The sequence below is a fragment of the Equus caballus genome, chromosome 9 (genome assembly GCF_041296265.1).
Source record: "Equus caballus isolate H_3958 breed thoroughbred chromosome 9, TB-T2T, whole genome shotgun sequence".
Classification (NCBI taxonomy): domain Eukaryota; kingdom Metazoa; phylum Chordata; class Mammalia; order Perissodactyla; family Equidae; genus Equus; species Equus caballus.
Window position 1 is genome coordinate 15,472,838 of NC_091692.1, and position 21,290 is coordinate 15,494,127.

General features: G+C 39.8%; 1 protein-coding gene and 1 pseudogene across 21 annotated transcripts in view; one reads left to right on the forward strand and one right to left on the reverse strand.

Moving 5' to 3' along the window:
* The window catches only part of NCOA2 (nuclear receptor coactivator 2), a 267,580-nt gene that overhangs the window by 48,154 nt on the left and 198,136 nt on the right, over positions 1-21,290 (forward strand). For 2 of the 21 annotated variants that reach the window (XM_023648483.2, XM_070221456.1), the window contains exon 1: positions 1,789-2,063. The exons of 17 other annotated variants lie outside the window; for them this stretch is intronic. The gene's annotated coding sequence lies outside the window, so the exon portion shown is untranslated. Of the gene's footprint in view, positions 1-1,788; positions 2,064-18,539; positions 18,738-21,290 lie in introns of those variants that run through there. 2 more of the 21 variants (XM_070221445.1, XM_070221454.1) reach the window with 2 other exon arrangements.
* Positions 1-21,290, reverse strand: part of LOC102148423 (carbonyl reductase [NADPH] 3-like) — a 128,209-nt pseudogene that overhangs the window by 45,867 nt on the left and 61,052 nt on the right.

A 21,290-nucleotide genomic window follows, 5' to 3' on the forward strand; every position in this document is an offset into this window, starting at 1 on the left:
TCCACGTATAAAGTAGAGGAAGATGGGCATGGATGTTAGCTCAGGGCCAGTCTTCCTCAGCAAAAAGAGGAGGACTGGCAGCAGTTAGCTCAGGGCTGATCTTCCTCAAAAAAAAGAAAAAGTGACATGAAGGTCTTCCTTAGTGTCGGGTAGAATTCAGGATTTGATGGAACGCTGACGGGACTGCACAGGCAGAGTCTGTTCCTGTTAAGCCTTGGGGAGTAGAGTCCTCATGACAGGAGACCACCCGGAGTGGACGTGGGACTCTCACTGCCCTTTATCAGCTTAAGGAAGTCTGCTTCTGTACCTTCCGAACTTCTGTGCTAATAGTTTTTTCTTTTATTCTAATTTGCATCTAGTGGTGTGGTCATAATGTTTTTGCTTATTTTATCTGCTAGGGGATCTCAGATAAAAATTCGTTTTTATTGGTTATTACAGGCTTTTAATTTATTCTTGAGGCAATTTTGATAATGTATGTTTTTCTAGAATATTATCCATTCTCTATGTTTTCAAATATTGGCATAAAGTTGTTCATAGTATTCTTTTATGATTATTAAAAGTCTTGGCTGCATCTGTAGCTATAATTCTGTTCTCCTGAGTTCTTTTTGCAGCTGTTTTTTTTGCTTGATTTTCTTGACATCACATTTTTCAAGTTGGGGCTTTACTGTTTCTTCATCATTTTACCTCCAGTATAGTGCTCACGTGTAACAGGCCCCGGGTTAACTTCTGCTGACCTGAACCGAGCATGCCTTCGTTCTTCTCTGTCCCTGGCCAATACTCTGTGTCTGTTGCTAGCTTCCCCCCGCCCCCTTCATCCCCTGCAGGTAGGCATTGTCAGACAGTTTTTTCTCTTCTATTCCGGTATGCTCTTTTTGTTAGCGACCTTACCCAATCCAAGCTTTTGCCGCCACCTTTATTTAGATACCTCCCAAATTTATAACCCTAACCTGACCTTTCTTCTGAGCTTAACTGCTTGCTTGACATTTCTCCCTGGGTATCTTGCTTACACCTTCAAGGCCGCACAACCAAAGTGAAACTCCTTACTTCCCTCCACCCAAACCAGTTCTTCCTCCAGATTTCCTGGTTTCTATTAATTGGCACTGCCACTCACCCAGGCCGAAAACAGCAGTCACTTTGACTCTTTTCACTTCCACTGTGCCTGGCTCGAGCTGTGTACAGCCTGCCTTCACGGTGTCTCCCATCTGTATCTGCGACAGCCCCTTGCGTTGCCTCGATCACCCCCTCCACGCAGACCTGCAGTCCTTCGTGCCTGGGCTGTCGTGAGCCCTCCCTGCCTTTTCGGCTGAGTACAGTTCATCTTGCACATGGAACTAAGATGGAACTTGCTGGAGCATCGTCGTCAGCCCACTCTGCAGCCTCCGATTCCTTCGCCCTCCCCAGCCTTCTCAGATGGCTCCCAGCACCGTAGCTCTCTGGGTCTTCTGTCCTAAGGCCTGCACGTGCCTGTCCTGGCTCTCTGCTGGCCTGCCTCCCCATCCTGTGTCCCAGCCTGAGGCTCTGCTCTCTGTTCTGCTTGCCTGAGTTTTTGCTCAGCTCTTACTCCTTAAGGACTACCCTTTCCCTCACCTCTCTGCCCCTTGAAAGGAAGCTCGTCAAGGGTAATCTCAGGCATTCTTGGCAAGGGTTAGTAACCCACCGAACGCCTTCCTGTGTTCTTTCGAGGGCACTTATCTCACTTTGTATTAATAGCCATTTGTGTACTTGCTTAGTGTGTCATGCTAGATTGTCACCGCCCAGTGGGTAGGAGCTGTTTCTCACTCAGCCTTTGCTTTTTATTGCCTCAGCACTTAGCACAGACAGACAGGAAAGACTGACTGAGAATAATTAAATGGTTCCGGTTGCTTATAGTTCCCTTCAGTGAAACTTCTTACGCTGTCTTCCTAAGAAGTCTAACTGCTCCAATGTGAGCTCACAAGCCAGAGGCCCAGGAGACTAAGCCCTTCCAGAGGCTTGGCGGCAGGTGCCCACGTCCCGCTCCTGGGGACTGGGCCCACCTTTCTCACAGCTGCTGTCTCCACAACACAGTCAAGCTGCTGCCCCAGGTGAGGTCAGAGGCGCCACAGAGACACCAAGGGATTTCTGCTATAGCACAGTGAGCCTGTATCTTTTTCCCTTTCTCTCTTTTTTGGTTCTTTTAAATAAAAGATTTCAACAACTCATGATATTTTAAATTTTAAGATAAAAATGAATACATGTAAATTCAGTATGGATTTATAAATGTAAGAAATAAATCCTACCTCTTTGTCTTTGTGTAGAATCAAGATGATTAAAAAAGAGATTAAAATTTATTCATATTTAAGCAAACCATTTTAGGCCAATTTAATGTGAATCTGCCAGTATATTTTACGTGGATGGTATTGACAAATATTAAAATCATGCTTTTGTAATTGAAAAATCATGATTAACCTGTCCATCAGACTGTCAGCAAATTAACCGTACACAATTCCATCATGGCAAAAGATTTGGGCATACAGTGAATAGATGTACGTAGAAATTATAGTAAGCGTTAATTTGCTACCATTTATAAAAGTTAGGTTTCTCTTCAGCCTAAACAGCTCGAAGTACAGAGATGGACTTGCTAGCCCAGCCCTGGTTCCCTCCCTGCCTTCCACGGGTCTTTTTGAGTTCTTGATACGATCTAGGCACTGGGCTAGCGGCCAGCAGAGCAGTGGTGAGGAACGCAGACCCAGAAGCGGCCCGCTTGGAGCTTCTAGACCAGTGGGCCTTTTAGATAGAGATATACAGGATACATGAAGTTCCTTATTTTGTAAAAGAAAGTAATTTCTTATGACAGTGTTTAGCTTTTTAAAGGAAAATGACAGGCATCTCATGTTGAGATTGATAGTCATTTCAACGATAATCAGAATTTTGAGCTTTAGCAGATGAAAATATTGCGCTTGGTGCAGATACAGGCCTTCATCTGATCCTCTGTTCGCTTACCTCTGTACGTAGGGATGTTACCGGGAAGGAGAAGTAATTCATGTTTAGCAAGCACTTTGATATTTACGCCCAGTGGCTGTAAACAGTTATTAAAAAGTCACCGTACAGGTCAGAATGGCAGGTGCAGTGATGTGGCCAGAGTGAGGGCCGGAAGAGCAGGGTCTTTGCAGCTTTAAAGAAAGAGATCCATGTGAAAATGTTCTACTCCTGATTAAACACTTTATTATTAATCGTTTACAGTTAGGATTCCATCTGTAGATTTCTGACATTTCAAAACATCACAAGAGACCACGTAAGTTCCGTTTATGAACACGTTGATTATTTCTTCGTAGAGTAGGCTGTGTGTAACACCACAGATTCTAATTCCCCAGGGTAAGGGTAACTCCCGCAGAAGGAGGTGTCATTTCAAGAGAAACAGCCAGCCCTGCAGTTCTTCGGCCGTGGATGTGAGTGGTGGGGTGGGGTGGAAGCTGCAGTTTGGGTGGGGAGAAGATGGTTGGGCAGGGAGCCCTGGTTCTCACTGCCGTCTGGCCTCAGCTCTGCCTCTGCTAGCTGGCCATGTGAACTGGAAGTCACTTTTTGCTCGTCCTTTGGCGCTGTTTGACCTGAGGCAAATCACCCAGACTCTCTTGCCTCAATTACTTAAAAACTTTTGAGGGTGTTGGAGTAGATTCCTTTCAAGTCCCGGTTAATAGTAATACTAAAAAATCCGATTTGGAGAGGAGTAGCAGAAAATACCAGGCAAGATAAGTTGGCCTTTATTGTAGGTTATCTCTGAGAGCGATTTAATGCTTGTGCTGCATTTAGGAGTTTACAGCTAAAACAAACCTAAATTATGCGTGATTGATCCTTTGAATAGGATTTTACAAGGTACTTGGAATGGCTTCAGGCGTCATAGGCATTTCTTTAAGTCAGGCTTTTGGTGGTCTAGTGGTTAAGATTCGACGCTCTCACTCTTGTGGCCCAGGTTTGTTTCCCGGTCAGGGAACCACACCACCCGTCTGTCCATTGTCCTACTGTGGCAGCTGTGTGTTGCTGTGATGCTGAAAGCTATGCCATCGGTATTTCAAACACCAGCAGGGTCACCCGTGGTGGACAGGTTTAGTGGAGCTTCCAGACTAGACAGACTAGGGAGAAGGACCTGGCCACCCACTTCCGACAAAATTGGCCATGAACACCCTATGAATAGCAGCGGAGCGTTGTCTGATCCAGCACCAGAAGGGGAGAGGATGTCGCAGGAAGACCAGGCCAGGTTCCACTCTGCTGTCCACAGGGCACTAGGAGTCAGATCGACTGGTCAGCACTAACAACAAAGAAGTGAAGGTTTCCTTGCTCTCACGCTGCTGAGTTGATTGTCTTTGCAGCCCCTGCCCCTGAAGAGAGGAGATAGTACACGTTGGGGCAGGGGTTGGGTGCATGTGCTGTTAATCCTCTGGAAAAAAAATTACACTAAGTATACTTCTTAAAATATGCTTTGAAATTTTATCTGCCCATGAAATTACGTTTCTAAATTTGAAGACAACTTCTGAACGGAGAAAAAACTTATAAACCATGCATGGCACTTTTGCAAATTCTTTGAAAAAACTGCCTGTGAAGGTCTTTGGGGTAATTGTTTATCCCTTTATTCCCATATGTCACACATTGCCTTTTCCCCCTGGGGAGCCACCATATTGCGTTATTTGTGATCCTCTGGAGTTGTATGAAATGATAATTTAACTTTTCAGATGTGGTTAATCTGCAGGCCCTGCTTCCTAACTGTTAACATACGTGGCGTGACAGGCCTAAGTGTTTCCAGGTGCGATGGGAGAGCTTGGATGGTAAATTCTTCCTAGATTTTGGCCACTGTAATGTACTGTAAAACTGCAGCTTTGGCGTTGGCAGTTGAAACGAGTGTAAGATGGACTTCACTGGAGACACATTTTACACAAAATAAATTGTCTTCCTGAGCCAGCTAATTGTTTACTTGTTATAATACTACTTAGAACTATGTTTTGTGTTTCGGATGGTGGAAGCTTGTTACTGACGGGCCTTGATTGACATAGTCTTGCCTTGTTTTCTAAGATGCACTGCGGTTTGGGAGTTCTCTGTCCCCCCTGCTGGGTCTTTCCTCCCCTCGGTCCCACGTCTGTCCCTGCCCTGGTCCAGGAAGAAGCCGTCAGGTTTCCTCCACTCCACAGCTTGTCCCAGTTGCTGGAATGGAGTCTCATTTTCGTCCAAAAGAAGCCTAAGAGGGCCCATTTAATGCTCTGTTGTTGTTATTAGCAGTAAAAATCCTTGGCGATCTCAAGGGTTTGTTGTTAATGGAGACAAAGAGGCTCTGTTCTCTTTTTGTAGCGGGCAGAGGAGGCGTGAAGGCCTGGGCCGAGGTGGCAGGTGAGGTGAGTTGAAAGCGAGGCCGCAGGCTGGCCCCTGGCTGGGAATTGTCCACGGGTTAGCTCTCACTGTTCCTTGCTCATGGCTCTAGGCTCTTAAGCTTAGCACCTGCCCGCAAACTTCCAGCCCCTGTCCTGGTCTTCACCCATTCTCGCAGCTTCCCCGCCTCTCCCTGCCTCATCATCTTTCCTATAGAACATTTCCTGCATCCCCAGCATGCCTCCCCTCCCACCCTTGGGAGCCCTGCCCCGCTGAGTGGGAGGCACAGGGTTGTCCTTGTGCTGTGCCGCAGTGGGGAGGCACGTCCTTTGCGCCACTGCACAAGGTGCAGGGGAGGTGGATTGCTGGCACCCCTGATGGACGTTCTGAGTTTTTCCATTGAGATGTTCTTACTCCTGCCACTTAGTTTCTACACAACTGTAAATGTACTCGAGTGCTGTACAAATAGAAGATGTGAATTAAAGGGGCTTTTGTGCTGATCTCAGGCACCCTGATAACTGTTTATACCACTGTTCCCATGAGACTGTCCCAGGTTCCAAAGAGTCAACCATAAAATGGGTTTTCAAAACATCTTTTTCTAGGAAGATGATTTTCTCTCGTGGAACTCACGTTGAATGTCATCTCTTTCACTTTTTCTTAACTCTGAATTAGAATGAAAGCTTCAAATGACACAGATTCTTAGTGAAAGAGAAGATAGGGCTCTTCCATCCTCGGTTTCATATCAGTCACCCATTTTAACGTGCCAGTGTAGCTCATCACCAATTCCTTGAGCTTTTGCATTGTCTTTGAGGTGTAACGGTATGGAAAGATTCATCCATTATTTTAGTTATTTGTGACATTCTAGGAAGGATATTATGTATGGCAGAAGGAGACTTAAGGGCCAGAAAGGGCATAAGCAGAAATTTTGCACTGATTCATTTATAAAAACATAAATTTTAAAGGAATATTTAATCTGAGGCATTGACTCATAAACTTCAATTCTCCTAGTGACTTTCTCCTTTGAAAATTGTTTACTAACTATAGGCATTTGCAGTGACTGCTGAAATAATTCAAATTTATTGACCATAGGAGGATATTAAATATTTATCTTTTCTGCTTAGTGCCTGTAGTAAAATAGAATATAAGTTAATGGTTAATGGCTGATAGACAGTTATTTCTGAAATACTAGCTTCATGTACTTTATCCAGTGGCACAACTTATATTCTGTGTGTGTTAAAAGGCATATTTGGAATCGACCTTACCTAAATTTTGCTACTTTGCTAAACAATATTCCAGAAGAGATTAAGTATGTAGAGTGTGTGTGTGTAACTACAAAAGGAGAAAGTATGTAAATTGTGGGCTAGAAAGAAATCTGTCTTTTTTGGTAAAACAAATAGAATGAAATAATAATGTTATGAGTATTGTATTGTGTGTTCTGGCACACCTGCTGTATCTAAGGCATTGTAGAATCTTAAAAGTTGGCAGTAATTCAGCATATGAAACTCTGGCAATCGTGTTAGATTAGTATTAGGATGATCAAATAAAAATATATTTATAGATGTGGAATCAGAGTATGAATCTAATTTATTTGGGTTTCCTTCAAAGTAATGATAATGAAAGTAATTTTATTTGAATTAATATAAACATTAGGAAGAACACAAAGCAGTATTTGCAAGTTTCCAACTTTAAAGGAAATAATTTATAAAATTATTTTGAATTTTCCAAAAACTGGATCTTCAAAACTGACTTATAAAAGATAATTAGTAAGAGAAGCTCTGATTTTCTAGAGGCCCTAAGGGACTGTCTGTGGGTCTTTTGTTTTGTTTTGCTTTCTATTACATTAATTTTTAAGATCTTAAAATTGACTGTATTAGTGGTTAATTTAAAAAAATCTAGATATTTTGAGTTTTCAAACTACAAGCAACTTAATTTAAATGTAATTAGTTTGTCAAAACAGGCAAATCATTTAGAAAAGGTTAGTTGGTTGAATACTTCTGTATGTGATGTTGTTTCATGTGAAGTGTTAGGTATATTATTGAGCTCTATAGTAGTAAAGATAAACGTTAAAAAAAAATTTCAAATCCTAATGTCATTGCAAAAAAATTCATTTTTTTTGAGGGATGAGAATCCTAGGAGTTTTTTTTATTAGTTGTTCTTTGGAAGTTACTGTCATAGAAAAAAAGAGATCCATATTGAATTAAAAGTTTTTATGTGTAAGCATACCTCGTTTTATTAACAGTGCCTCACTTTATTGCCCTTTGCAGTTACTCTGTTTTTTACAAATTGAAGGTTTGTGGTGATCCTGTCTCCAGCAAGTCTATCAGCGCCATTTTCCCCACAGCATTTGCTTACGTTGTGTCTCTGTCACATTTTGGTAACTTTGCAATGTTTCAGACTTCTTCAGTATTATTAGATTTGTTACAGTGTCTGTGATCACTGGTCTTTGGTGTTCCTGTTGTCATTGTTTTGGGGTGCCATGAACTGCACCCATATGAGAGAGCAAACTTAATCCGATAACTGTTGTGTGTTCTGACTGCTCCACAGACCAGTTGTTCCCCTGTCTCTCTCCCCCTTCTTGGCCCTCCCTGTTCTCTAAGACACAACAATATTGAAATTAGGCCAATTAATAACCCTACAGTGGCCTCGAAGTGTTCAAGTGAAAGGAAGAGTTGCACATCTCTCATCTTAAATCAAAAGCTAGAAATGATTAAGCTTAGTGAGAAAGGTATGTTGAAAGCTAGGCCTCTTGCGCCAAATAGTTAGGCAAGTTGTGAATGCAAAGGAAAAGTTCTTGAAGGAAATTAAAAGTGCAGCTCTAGTGAACACACGAGTGATAAGAAAGCAGAACAGCCTTATTATTGATATGGAGAAAGTTTTAGTGGTCTGGATAGAGGATCAAATCAGCTACAACATTCCTATAAGCCAAAGCCTAATCCAGAGCAAGGCCCTAAGTCTCTTCAATTCTGTGAAGGCTGAGAGAGGTGAGGAAGCTGCAGAAGAAAACTGTGAAGCCAGCAGAGGTTGGTTCATGAGGTTTAAGAAGCCGTCTCCATAACATAAAAGTGCAAGGGGAAGCAGTAGGTGCTGATGGAGAAGCTGCAGCTGGTTATCTAGAAGATCGAGCTGAGATCGTTAATGAAGTGGCTGCACTCAACAACGGATTTTCAGTGTACATGAAACAGCCTTCTATTAGAAGAAGATGCCATCTAGGACTTTCATAGCTAGAGAGGAGAAGTCAATGCCTGCTTTCAGAGCTTCAAAGGACAGGCTGACTCTCTTGTTAGGGGCTAATGCAGCTGGTGACTTTAAGTTGAAGCCAATGTGCATTTACGACTCTGAAAATCCTCAAGCCCTTAAGAATGATGCTAGATCTACTCTGCCTGTGCTCTATAAATGGAACAACAAACCCTGGATGACAGTGTATCTGTTTACAACATGGTTTACTGAATATTTTAAGCCCACTGTTGAGACCTACTGCTCAGAAAAAAGATTCCTTTCAAAATATTGCTGCTCACTGACAATGCACCTGGTCACCCAAGAATTTTGATGGAGATGTACAAGATTAGTATTGTTTTTGTGCCTGCCAACACAACATCCATTCTGCAGCCTATCGATCAGGGAGTAATGTCAACTTTCGCATCTTATTATTCAAGAAATACATTTCTTAAGACTATAGCTGCCATAGGTAATGATTCCTCTGATAGATCTGGGCAAAGTCAATTGAAAACCTTCTGGAAAGGATTCACCATTCTAGATGCCATTAAGAACATTTGTGATTCATGGGAAGAGATCAAAATATCAACATTAACAGGAGTTTGAAAGAAGCTGATTCCAACCTTCATGGATCACTTGGAGGGATTCAAGACTTCAGCGGAGGAAACAGCTGCAGATGTGGTGCAAAGAGCAAGAGAACTAGAATTAGAAGTGGAGCCTGAAGATGTGACTGAATTGCTGCAATCTCTTGATAAAACTTTAACGGATGAGGAGTTGCTTCTTATGGATGAGCAAAGAAAGTGTTTTCTTGAGATGGAATCTACTCCTGGTGAAGAGGCTATGAAGATTGTGGAAATGACAAGAAGCTATTTAGAATATTACATAAACTTAGTTGGTTAAAACAGCAGCACAGTTTGAGAGGATCAGCTCCAGTTTTGAAAGGAGTTCTGCTATGGGTACAGTGCTGTCAGACAGCATCGCATGCTACAGAGAAATGGTTCGTGCAAGGAAGAGTCAATTGACGTGGCAAACTTCAATGTTGCCTTATTTTAAGAAATTGCCACAGCCACCCCACCCTTCAGCAACCACCAACATGGTCAGCAGCATCAAATGGAGGCAAGACCCTCCACCAGCAAAAGACTACAACTCACTAAAGACTCAGATAATGGTTAGCATTTTTTAGTAATGAAGTATTTTTTAATTACATAAGGTACATTGTTTTCTTAGAAATAATGCTAATGCACACATAACAGAGTACAGTATAGTGTAAACATAATTTTTATATACACTGGGAAACCAGAACAATTCGTGTGACTCGCTTTATTGCAGTATTCGCTTTATTGCGATGGCCTGGAACCAAAACCCACAGTGTCTCCGAGGTGTGCCTGTAATTGAATTGTAACACTTGCACAAAATACATTGAGGAGACAGCATGGTATTGAACATGTATTATTAAATGGAATGCATTGGAGTATTGGAAAATTTGGCCTGAGGTATTTCTTTTGTCCCTTGTGTGTTTATCTGCCAGTGTTGTGGAAAATCATGCAGCTTATTCCCTGTACTCTGTTTCACCAGAAGTCAGAATTCTACTCATTAAAAGAATATAAACAAGTATGAAGCTAGCAAGCAATATTTTAAGTACTAAGTAGAAACCTTCATGAGTATTATCTGTTTTCTTTGTTAAAATAATATTCACTAGTAATTAAATCAATTAAGGCACTTTTTTTTTCTGGGCATGCATCATGCAATACAGCTTTACTGACTTTTTAGTTATGGATAATTAAATTTGTGGTTATGCATGTGTATACTGAGCAGTGTACGCCGTTAAAAATTGTTTGACGTACCAGGACTTCATTGTGCCTTTGCAGTGTTGGCCATTTTTGTAGAACTTAAACCGTCTGTTTAGTTTACAAATACTTGTGTAGTGCTTGCCATGGAACAAGCATTGTTCTAAGTGCTTCATTAATATCACTCATTTACTTAAAACCTGATAGCAATACTGTAAAGTGGGTATGATTGTTCCCCGGATTTTGTGGATGGCACACCGAGGTCAGGTAACTTGCCTGAGGTCCCACAGCTAGTGTGTGGAGAGCCACCATTCGAATCTCATCCGGCTGCTGCCAGAGTTTGTGCTCTTAATCACTATGGAGTTTCCCTGTCCGGACAGATCTTTCTTGAAAAGTTGGGTCCAAATTCTTTCCTTGTCATCAGACCGCTTCTTCCCATGCTTTCACTGATTGGACAAGGACCCTAGGAGGGGCATGTTGACAGGAGTCACTTGCTCTTCTAGATGTTTGGGAGGCGGGCAATGTGACAGCGTCTGACTGTGACTGACCCTGATCCAGCTTTGTGAGCGGGAGTTTGCAAATCCTCATTCGACAGTAGAAACTTGACGGTATCAAGAAGGAAGTCTACCCTTTCATCCTGGAGATCTGGGGCTAAGAAGGAGGGCTCCGTCCAAGTTTCTGGGAGAACCGAGGAATGTGGAAGACGGAGAGAGACAGTACTGCTGCCTGATGGAAGACATGAGCTGCATCTCGATTATCACAAGTGCCAGTGATCAAGGAGCTGCTGTTCGCAAGGACAACTTTTCTAATGATGCTCCAGGCCTAGCAATAGCAGGGACTTATTTACTTGTTCGAGTAAGATTAGTGATTCTCCTCAGCAGTGCCAGGGAGGCCAGCATGTGTGTGCGGGTGTGTGTGCGCACACAGCTACATAAGCCTTACTCTTGAAGTTGTCAATATTCGGTCCGTACCAGATATTAAAAAATATTAATGCATTTATGTTGGCACCAAGCACAAATTTTTTTTGTGAGCAGCTCCTGGTCCAAGGTGTCTTTATACATTTAAACCTTTCTCCATCATTGTTTGTAAGGAATACTTGTTTTCTCTCAGTTTCACCTGCTTTGTAAGATGGCTTTCCCTTTGAGGTACCTTCATCCTCTCTCCACACAGCCCCTCCACAGTGACTTTTGAGTTATCTCAAAAGAAACTCTTCATTTGTGCACCTATGTTCATAGCAGCATTATTCATAATTGCCAAAAGCTGAAAGCAACTCCATGTCTATTGACAGATGAGTGGATAAACGAATTTGGTATGTACATAGAATGGAACACTATTCAGCCTTAAAAAGGAAGGAAATTCTGACATGCTACGACAGGGATGAACCGTGAAGGCAGTACGCTAAGTGAAATAAGCCAGTCCCAAAAAGACAGATACTGAATGAGGCCACTGGCACGAGGTACCTAGAATAGTTAAATTCTTAGAGACAGAAAGTGGAATGGTGATGCCTGGGGCGGCGGGTGGTGAGGACGGGCGAATGGGAAGTTTAATGGATGTAGAGTTTCAGTTTTGCAAGGCAAAAAGACTTCCGTAGTTTGGTTGCACAACAATATGAAGGCACTTAAAACTACTGAACTGTACACGTAAAAATGGTTAAAATGGTAAATTTTATGTTATGTGTGTTTTACCACAATTACGAAAGCATCAACAAGCCTTTGCGATTTAGTGTGAAATCTGTTCAGCTGTTTTAGTGTGGTGCTTTAATTGACAAACAGACACTTATTGGTAGCAGCTGGCTGTACCATGGTTGAGAGCAGCTAGCTCAACTCTCTTTCCAGAGAACAGAGTTACGGTCTGAGTGTGAATGTGTTTACATCATTCCAGAACAAGCTCATTGTGGTCATTGAAGAAAGGGGTAGTGAGCTGGTAAGGGGGTCAGTGTGAGCAGAGCTCATGGAAACAGGAATGAGTGGAACAGGTGCAGGGTGACTAAGAAAATGACCGTGGTTTATGTAGGTAGAGATGACTGCTCTGACCAGAGCAGAATGAAAATATTAAGTGCTGTCACAGCCTCCAGTTTTTTAAGTTTCTACTTTTTGATAATCCAAATTTTGTCATTTTGTGCATATTTTATTTCTCACTGCATCTACCAGGTAGAACATTTTGATGGCTTCTATCAAGGATCTAGATGCATTCCATTTGTGGGTATTTATTATAACAGGTATTTCAAGGAAGGTACTGTGCTACAAGTTGTTAGGATTGATATAAAGATCAAGCCGGAACTTGCTGCCCATAAGAGCTTCAAACTCTAAAAGCGAAGATAAGATGTGTATAACTAAAATACAAGACAGAGTCTGATAAAAACTATAAGGAAAGTTTTCTGGAAACACAGACGAGAGAGATCTAGTTATCAGAAGTGCAGTCAAGGAAGGATCATGAATAGGAGCAGAACCTGGAAAGATGGGAAGGATGATAATAGGTAGAGACAATGGAGATGTGGATGCAAGGTGAACACTGACACAGATAGAGACAGGAAAGGCCAGGGTGATCTCTGTTAGGAAAGGTGAAGAGCTCGGTGTCATTAGAGAACAGGTTTGTGCTGGTTGTAGTAAGAAGACAGCAAAGAGAGTTTGGGGCCAGATCATGGAGAATTTTGAATGTCTTGTTGAAGAATTTGAACTTAATTTTGTAAGCAATGAGGGGCTGTTGAAAGTTTTTTAATGTGGGAATGACATGTGTCGACATCATCAGAGGTCAAGCTGACAAATGCAATGTCAGGAAGCAAAAGGGCTGACTTGGTCCAATTTGTGATTTCTTAGTTATAGAGGCTGATTCGTTTGGTTCTTTGGTGTCCATCTGAAGTAGAAAATTAGGTTGGAAAAATAAATAGGGAGGATGGAAATTGGGTCTTAAAAGTTAGGCAGAGGTCTTAAGAATTGATTCAGTTCACAAGATAGAGCCATTGAAAGAGTTTGACACGATAGAAGCTATTTTAGAGATTAGTTAGGCGGCAGTGTATTGAAAGGATTATATAGACGAGAGAGACTGGTTAGTTCAAAGGTTACTGAATGGTGAAATTATGAAGACATGGACTAGGATAGTAGCAGCAGAAACAAAAAGAGGAGAGGATTGACATAGAGGAAATGGGCAAAGGAAGGAAGGAAGAAGTGAAATTCACAATTAATAGGCATATTTATGTACAAAGTATTTAGTGCATGACAGTTTAACTGAACAGTGAAGTGCCTCTAAGTGCTCTTAGAAGATAGGAATGCCACATTTGTTAGGCATAGGGCTTGTTGTCATGAAGTGTCCTGAGTGAAGAATCTTGGCTTGAGCGAGCTGATGGAGAGTCCTTGGGTGCTTTTAGGACTGCAGAATTGACAAATGCAGATAATGGTCCCCATCAGTGTACTGGCTTTGTTGGCTGTGTCCTTAGATGTACTTAGGCCGGTGATTCTCAAACCCCTGTGCCTTGGCACGCTGATGAACTAACTGCCAACCTTTGAGAAGTGTGCTGGGCAGTTTTGTGTAAACTTCTTGCTGCACATGGATATTCACATGGTCTGGCGATGTGTGAAAGAGACTCTAACTGGGCAGATTATTCTCTGTAGTGACAGAGAAGGGAAATGATTGCTGTTACTGAGCAAGAAGCTTAACTTGGCAGGCCAGTGCCGAGGACAGAGCAGTGGTCCTGCCTCACACTTGCCCCCTCAAGGTTCAGGAGACCCTTCTCCAGTAGCAGCGTAGAGCTGAAGGGATCTGGCACTGATGCAGCCACGTGGAGATTTTATGCCACTGGCACCCCAAGATCCGCATGAGTGTAACGGTGAACACTTCTGATTATTCTTGACTTCGTTCGATTTGAGTTTGTGTCTCTTCATTCATTCACGTCATCTGTGAAAATAAAGTCCGGTCTTTGAACATGTCCTACAAGTGGCTGGAGAAGACCAGTCCTGCCAGCTCTTTGGGAAATGCCCCAACCAGATGTTGGAGTGGATACAGGCAGAGTGAAAAGAAAATGGCATTTGGAATAAGAAATCTGAGGTTTGAATCCTTGCTTTGTCATGAACAGTGAGACCCTAGGCAAATTATTGACACTCAGTTTTCTCCATTTCTTTGTAAAATGAAGGTAATAATATTTACCTTTCAGTCCTACTCTGATGACTTGAGGTAAGGACTGTAAAATATAGGCACTGTACTCTGTGAATAAAGACAATTTATTCCCCATCTCCAATATGTGATTTCAGTGCTTTTTCCTCCTCTCTGTATTAAGCAACCACATCCCAGCTTTCGTCCAGCCTGCTTCTCTGAACTATGGACTCCTGGAGTTTGATCTTAGAAGATTAAATACTTATAGCATTCAGAGCACCAACGTGAGCACTGGTCACTTGTGAGTTATTTAAAATGGAAAAAAAACAATTAATTTGATTGAAGCCTTTAAATTTGCTGTTGAAGTCTGTTTAAATTGTAATATATCTTATATATATTAATATACATTATAAGGTTTCTTTTTTTTTAATAAAAGCCCCTCCTCTCAAAAAAAACAAAAAACAAAAAATAAAAAACCAGCAGCAACAACAAAACTTATGACTAAAATAGTCCTAAAATAGTCAAAGGGGATTTTGGCAGAATTTTCTATCTACTTCCATAGAAAAAGACTCATTTTTATATCTCGAATTAGGAATCAGCTGGGAAAAGGTTTTAGTCACCAGCCTTCTTGAAATGCACTCAAAATCGTATTGTAATATATTGTGGTACTGTAGAACATAGTCAAGTGTGGGTGGTTTCTTTTTAATTAATGAAGATAGTTTTAAACCTGCTTACAAATCTAGCCATTTTAATTCACAGCAGGCTAAACTTGGCACAGATATTCTCTGCTCAAACACGGGTGTAGTTGTGTTTTTTAACTGAAAAAATGCACTAGCTTATTTTTTTAATTCCTAGAGATTTGAAAAAATTTGGAGTATTTTCTTTGTCCACTTTTAGCTACAAGCAATTGTGTTGGCTTCATCCCCAGCCCTTGCTAATTCTGGTTACTGTTTACTATATACTTGTGTTTTCAGTCAAATCGTTGATTTACAAGTCTTAAAATGGCTTCCGTCATCACATAGTGACTGCTTTTCATAAGTATTGTTTTTTGAAGCGTTAGTAAAGGAATTTATGTAACATACATATAAAAGTAAATCTTGTTGACCTTAAGGGGACTTTGCATTCTAACCTTTTCAGCATCTCTCTTAATGTCATGATGTAAGTAATGGCTTATTGTTTAAAACTGTAATTTGTCTGTGTGTGTGAAAGTGCATTTTTTTCATACTGCCTTTACTGAGACTATAAGATCTTAATGATTTGGTTAACAATGTATTTGATTGCTGTCTCATTGAATGTGAGATTTTGCTTTAGAAAATTTAAATGGAAGCCTTTAAAGATAAAACTTACATGAAAATTAAAGCTTAGCTTAAAATGGACTTGGATAAAGTTTGATTTTTAACTTTGCTTTCTCTGGTAGTGTGTAGTTTAATGCCAGAAAAAATGTAGATATCAAAATAACATCAAAGTGTTATGCTTTTAAAAAGTTGACGCAAATTAATATATAGCCTCAATTTTAGACATGTTAGCTGAAGGAAGGAATATCTCAGTTACTTTTAGCTGTAAATTTTCTTAGTGAACTGAAGAGAACTGTAAAAAGAAAACATCTCTATATAATTTATATGGTTGGAATAATTTTTCAAATAGTTTAAAATTTTTAGTAGTGTTTTATATTTAAGCAAGCTATAATTTTGAATTAGAATAAATTCAAAGACCCAAACAAATTGTAAACATTCAAAGATTGGAATGACCTTTGTGATTACTTATGTTCTGTACTCTATTGTATTGATTATTTTAAGCTTTTAACTTTAATTTAGCATTCTGGCCTTAGATTGGTCAGTAAAAGTTATTCTGTTTTTTGTTTTGTTTTAGTAAGGAAGCTTTATGCTGTTGTGTATATATGCAGAAACAATTTATAGGTAATAATAATTTTACTTTTGACCATTATTGTAAGAGAAAATCCAGGAAATAGTATATTAAAAATATAATACCTTTGCTAAAGTTGTAATTTAAACATGGAATTTGCTTTTTATAATTAAAAGCTGTGCTGCTATGAGTAATTCAAGATGTAAATAAAACCCTCTTTAGTGTTAAAACTATTTTCTGTGCTTACTGTTCTTAAATAAATGAGAGTATGAGAGGCTTTAAAACAAATTAGCTAATTGAAAGTTTTTATTTAGGAGAGAAAAATCACATTATGAATTTCTTATCTGTTTGCTTTGCGCAACTGCCTTTTCCAGATAACTGAAGATAACCATCCCTTAGGTGTTAGAATCGCTTTTATTTTATCTAACCACTTCAACTGGAAATCTTTCCTAAGTGTGTTGTACACATTCGTGCCTTTTACGATTACGTAAAAATAATTTATCCTTTTTTATTTTTTGACGTCACATGAGTTTTTGAGTTGTGTTCAACTTTTTGCTTTTATACTATATGGCCACAGACTTTTCCAGATTTTAATTTCCTGTGTCTGATTTTTTTCCATGACTGTCAGCTATTGCTTTTTACTATTGGCATTCATAAGTCTCTTCCCCATTTTCTTCTTTTGATGCAAATAAGAAACCAAGTAATAATAACAATTACCATTTTTTGAATGTTTTATAATCTTAATATCAACTTGAATCAAAGGTATACCCATCCTATAGAGGAAAAAAGTCAGGTTTAGAGAAGTTCATTAACTTAACTGAAAATCAAGAAGCCAGTACATGGGAAGGTGGAATATGACTGAGACCAGTTTTTATGTATGTGTAAATATATATATACACACACACCTCTGTAACTACTACCCAGATCAATGCAACATTTCCAGCACCCCCGAAGGCTCTCTTGTGTGCCCCCTTCCATTAGTGTCTCCCCAAAGATAACTCCTCTTCTAGTCTCACTTGCCATAGATGGAGCTTTATTCCACCTTGATTAGGTTTGCCTCTTCTTCAACTTTGTAAAAATTGAATCATACAGAATGTACTCTTTGGTGTCAGGCTTCTTTTGCCAAGCATTACATCTATGAGGTTCACCCATCTTGTAGCGTATAGTGTTAGTTTCTTTTCATTGCTTTTCATTGCTGTGTAGTGTTCCATTTAAAATGTATGTATTAATCTTGTTGATGGACATTTGGGTCACTTCCAGTTGCGGCTGTTATGAATAAAGCTGCTGTGAACATTCTGATACACGTTCTTAGTTTTATATGTGTTTTAGCGTTCACTTCTCTGAGACAGATACCCGAGATTGAAATTGCTAGGTTTGGGCATAATATATGTGGAGCTTTAGTAGATACTTCCAATCAGCTTTTCGAGGGTTTGTACAGCTTTACACTCCCACCGGCAGTGTATGGGGGTTCTAGAAGCCCTGCATGTTCGTCACATGTTGATAGTGTCAGTCCTATTAATTTGTCCCCCTTTCCTTTTAATTTTAATTATTCTGGCAGAGTATCTAGTTTGGTATCAGGGAAATGCAAATTAAAAGTTATGTTTTAGAGTGAAAAAATATTTAATGTAAAAAGTATGTTCTTATTCATACATAGAGATTAATAGTTGTGTGCATGGTCTTGAATGTTGCCAAGATTTTTCTCTGCCCTATTCCATGTTTTTGTAAGCAAGTCTTGTTTTCTTCTTTAATCACTGATATTAATAAGGTTTTTCTTATAATAAGGATAAGTGCAGTATTCTAGAAACCACTTGTTTCAGTTTGAATTTTATTTAAGGAAATTTTAAAAGGAATTTAAGATGGTGAAGATGTTTATGTGAGGAATCGCGTTTACAGATGATGTCTACAAAGGAGACTTGGAGAGAACAAGAAAAATTGTATCCAGAAATGTCACACACTTACAAATTGTCCTGTAGAAGAACTCAGAAAAGATCTTTGTAACTGAAAAATCGTCTTTTTTTTTACATCAAAAAGTGACAATTACCTATAATCAATAGGACTTTAGAATTTTATTCATTGGATGGTTTACGTAATCTTTACCGTAAATTAATCTGCTAAAAATTGCTTGAATTGATTAGTTCTTGTTTTCCCAAGTTCGTGCAAGTGGCACGTGTTTGGCTTTCCTCTCTGAGTCTCGGGTACGCCGATTAGTCAGGCCGTCTCATCTGAAACTAGTGTATAATAGTGCTAAGTTGTATGACTGGCCGTACCAGTTTCACAGTGTTTTTGTTTTGCTGAAGTAGATGAAAGGTTTATTTAAGTGTGACCACACTGGTATTGCATTCCTGGTGATCTTGGTAGGTTAATGACAATCTTTGTCATAGAAACCAGGAGATGTGGGTTGAGCCTCTGGGATGCGTGTAGTCGGTTCATTAACATGCTGTCTCCCGAAGGACTGGGGATTGTTGGAAGCACTTGGTAGGTAATACAGCTTTAAAAACCTATCTGTCTGTCTATCTTCATTTTGTTTTTTTTAAACTCTTTTAATAATCAATATTTAATCATTATACTGTATGATTGCTTTCTTTAGTAAGATTAAAAACAATGTTGGCAATCCAGGTACCTTTCTTTCTCCAGTTGAATAGATGAAAGAGTTTAGCTGAAGTGTTTCGGTTAGTTGTGAACACAGCCATGTTGTCGGATTGTACTGCTGCTTTGTTTAACTGCTTGGGTTTTAACTGAATTAACTTTGTCAGGGTTGTGACTGATGCCACTATTTATTATTTATTTATTTTTTGTTGTAGAGAATGGGTTGAAGAACTGTTTAGAATAAATATCTTTGGAATACAAACACTTAAAGCAGACTGGTACTCAGCAAGCTTTGAGGTACCCTCTGCACAGTATTTGAATAGCTTGTAGTATACTATGGGTTTTGTAGGAATTTCAGGATAAATGTGGGTTTGCATTTATGAGGAGAAGAGAGAGACTGCAGTCCTGCTCTCTGTTGAGTATTCTTTTATCAGGCATGCTGCACTCAGTTTGTTTCCAGTATATTCCTTAAGTAATACCATTGTTCAAAACGTGAAGGAATAGACGGCAAGATTGTTGTTCATTTGAAGAGTATTCGTGTGTGCCTGTGTGTAAGGAAGGAGATGACACAACGCAGAATGTACTCATCTCCTCGAGCAAACCAAGAATCTATGTAATCTTGTAATAGGAATGGAAAATTTTGACGTTAGGCAAGGGAAACCTCAGCAAAAGAAATGAAGTGGGTTAGCTGCTGGTAAAGAGCCATCTGGACTGAGTGAGTGAGTTACTGATTGTCCTATCCAAGGGGGCCGTCTCTAGAGAAACCCAGTAAATAAGTTATTTATTAGAACCATAGTCAGGTAGCCGAGGCCGTTTATTTCTTTAAGGCCATTTCTGCGTTTTGTAAGTCAGTGTTGAATTTATGGACTGCCACCAATAAACTTACTTTAAAGTTTCAAACCACGGACGGCCGAATATCTGTCACCTCTCCTAGTCCACCTGTGATGCACCTGGAGATGATGATGGTTGGGGAACTAGCTTGGAGCTGCCAGTATGTTTAGGAGTGAATCTGCATAAGGGGGAAGGACATGTCACTAGCTTTTGCTCTTAAAATCTTCAACATTGGATCACTGAGGATACGACCAACAATCTTCATGATTCATCATATATAAGTGACATAAGAAATTAAAAGCTTGCTTTCAGTTTTCCTGGTGTGAACCTTCCGTATTATAGATAATTTTATAAACGACATGCCTTTAAGTTACTTAAATTCTCTATGGAATCCTGGGAATCACAGTGCTGACCCTCGCACCCCGCTTTCTCTCTCTCATGAAATGTGAAGAGCAGAAGGGTCAGTTTTCCGTAACTTTATTTGTATTAATGTTATTGCTGTTGCTATTTTGAACTAATAGCAGTGAAACGCCTGTATCCTTTTACAATATGTGGGAAAATGTAAACAATAAGAGCCTGTGTGCTTTATACACATACATGTACAGACTAAAATGTATCTGATGGTAACTTCATTATTAAGGGTCAGAACGTGTGTACTTTATATGCACATGTACACAGACTCACAGTTTGTGTTATAAGTATGACACAGCTTTGAGAATAGTGCTGCGTTGAATGACATCATGAGTTCTAGGAAGAATTGAGAAAAATATTATTAAGAACAGTTAGAGTTTCTGTGGAAATTTGTTAAACCTTAACCCAGTATTTTTGGCTTGTCTTGCCAGTTTCTGGGGAGGTAAAGAGTAGTACAGGCTGGTTTTCTGGTGGCTCCCTTTGGGCTGGCTCTGTCACTGGAATGGTAGGCGGGTCCCGGGGAGAGCAGTCTGCTGCTTACAACGTTGGCGGTAATGGCCTGCATTTATGTGGTGATGAGGTACAGGTGACTAAGCTTTGGCCAGGAAGACCAGAATGCTAGGCCAAGTTAATGAGCCACCCATGTCAGAGATTCTGGGGGAAAGCTAAGTCTCATGTCAGCCTCTGTGAAAAATCGATTAGATTCTTAAATGAAAAATACAAATGAAAACTACAGTAAGATGCCATTATTCTACCTGTCAGATTAGTAAAATGAATGACTGAATGAGAGTCTGCCCTTTGTTAATTAGGTGTGATTAAAGAGCATTTTCATGAACTACTGGTTTGTGGTATAAATTGGTAATTTCTGAAAACCACTTTGACTTCCTATTATCAGGAGGCTTACAGTCGCGATCGATCATATTTTTTGACCTAGGAATGCCACTCTTAATATTCTGTTTCAGGGAAGTAGTTGTGTATCCAGATCAAGACTTATATACAGAGATTTCCATCATACAGTTTCTATAAACAGTGAAACAATGGAAACAGTGCCGTTTAACAGGGAAGAAATAGTTAAGTAAATGATAATACATTCTTACAATGGCAACAACAATAATGGCCAGGGAAAATAGCAGAGCAGTCCGTTGTTATATAGAATTATATTTAATCATGTTTAAAGATATGGATAGAAAAACACCTGAA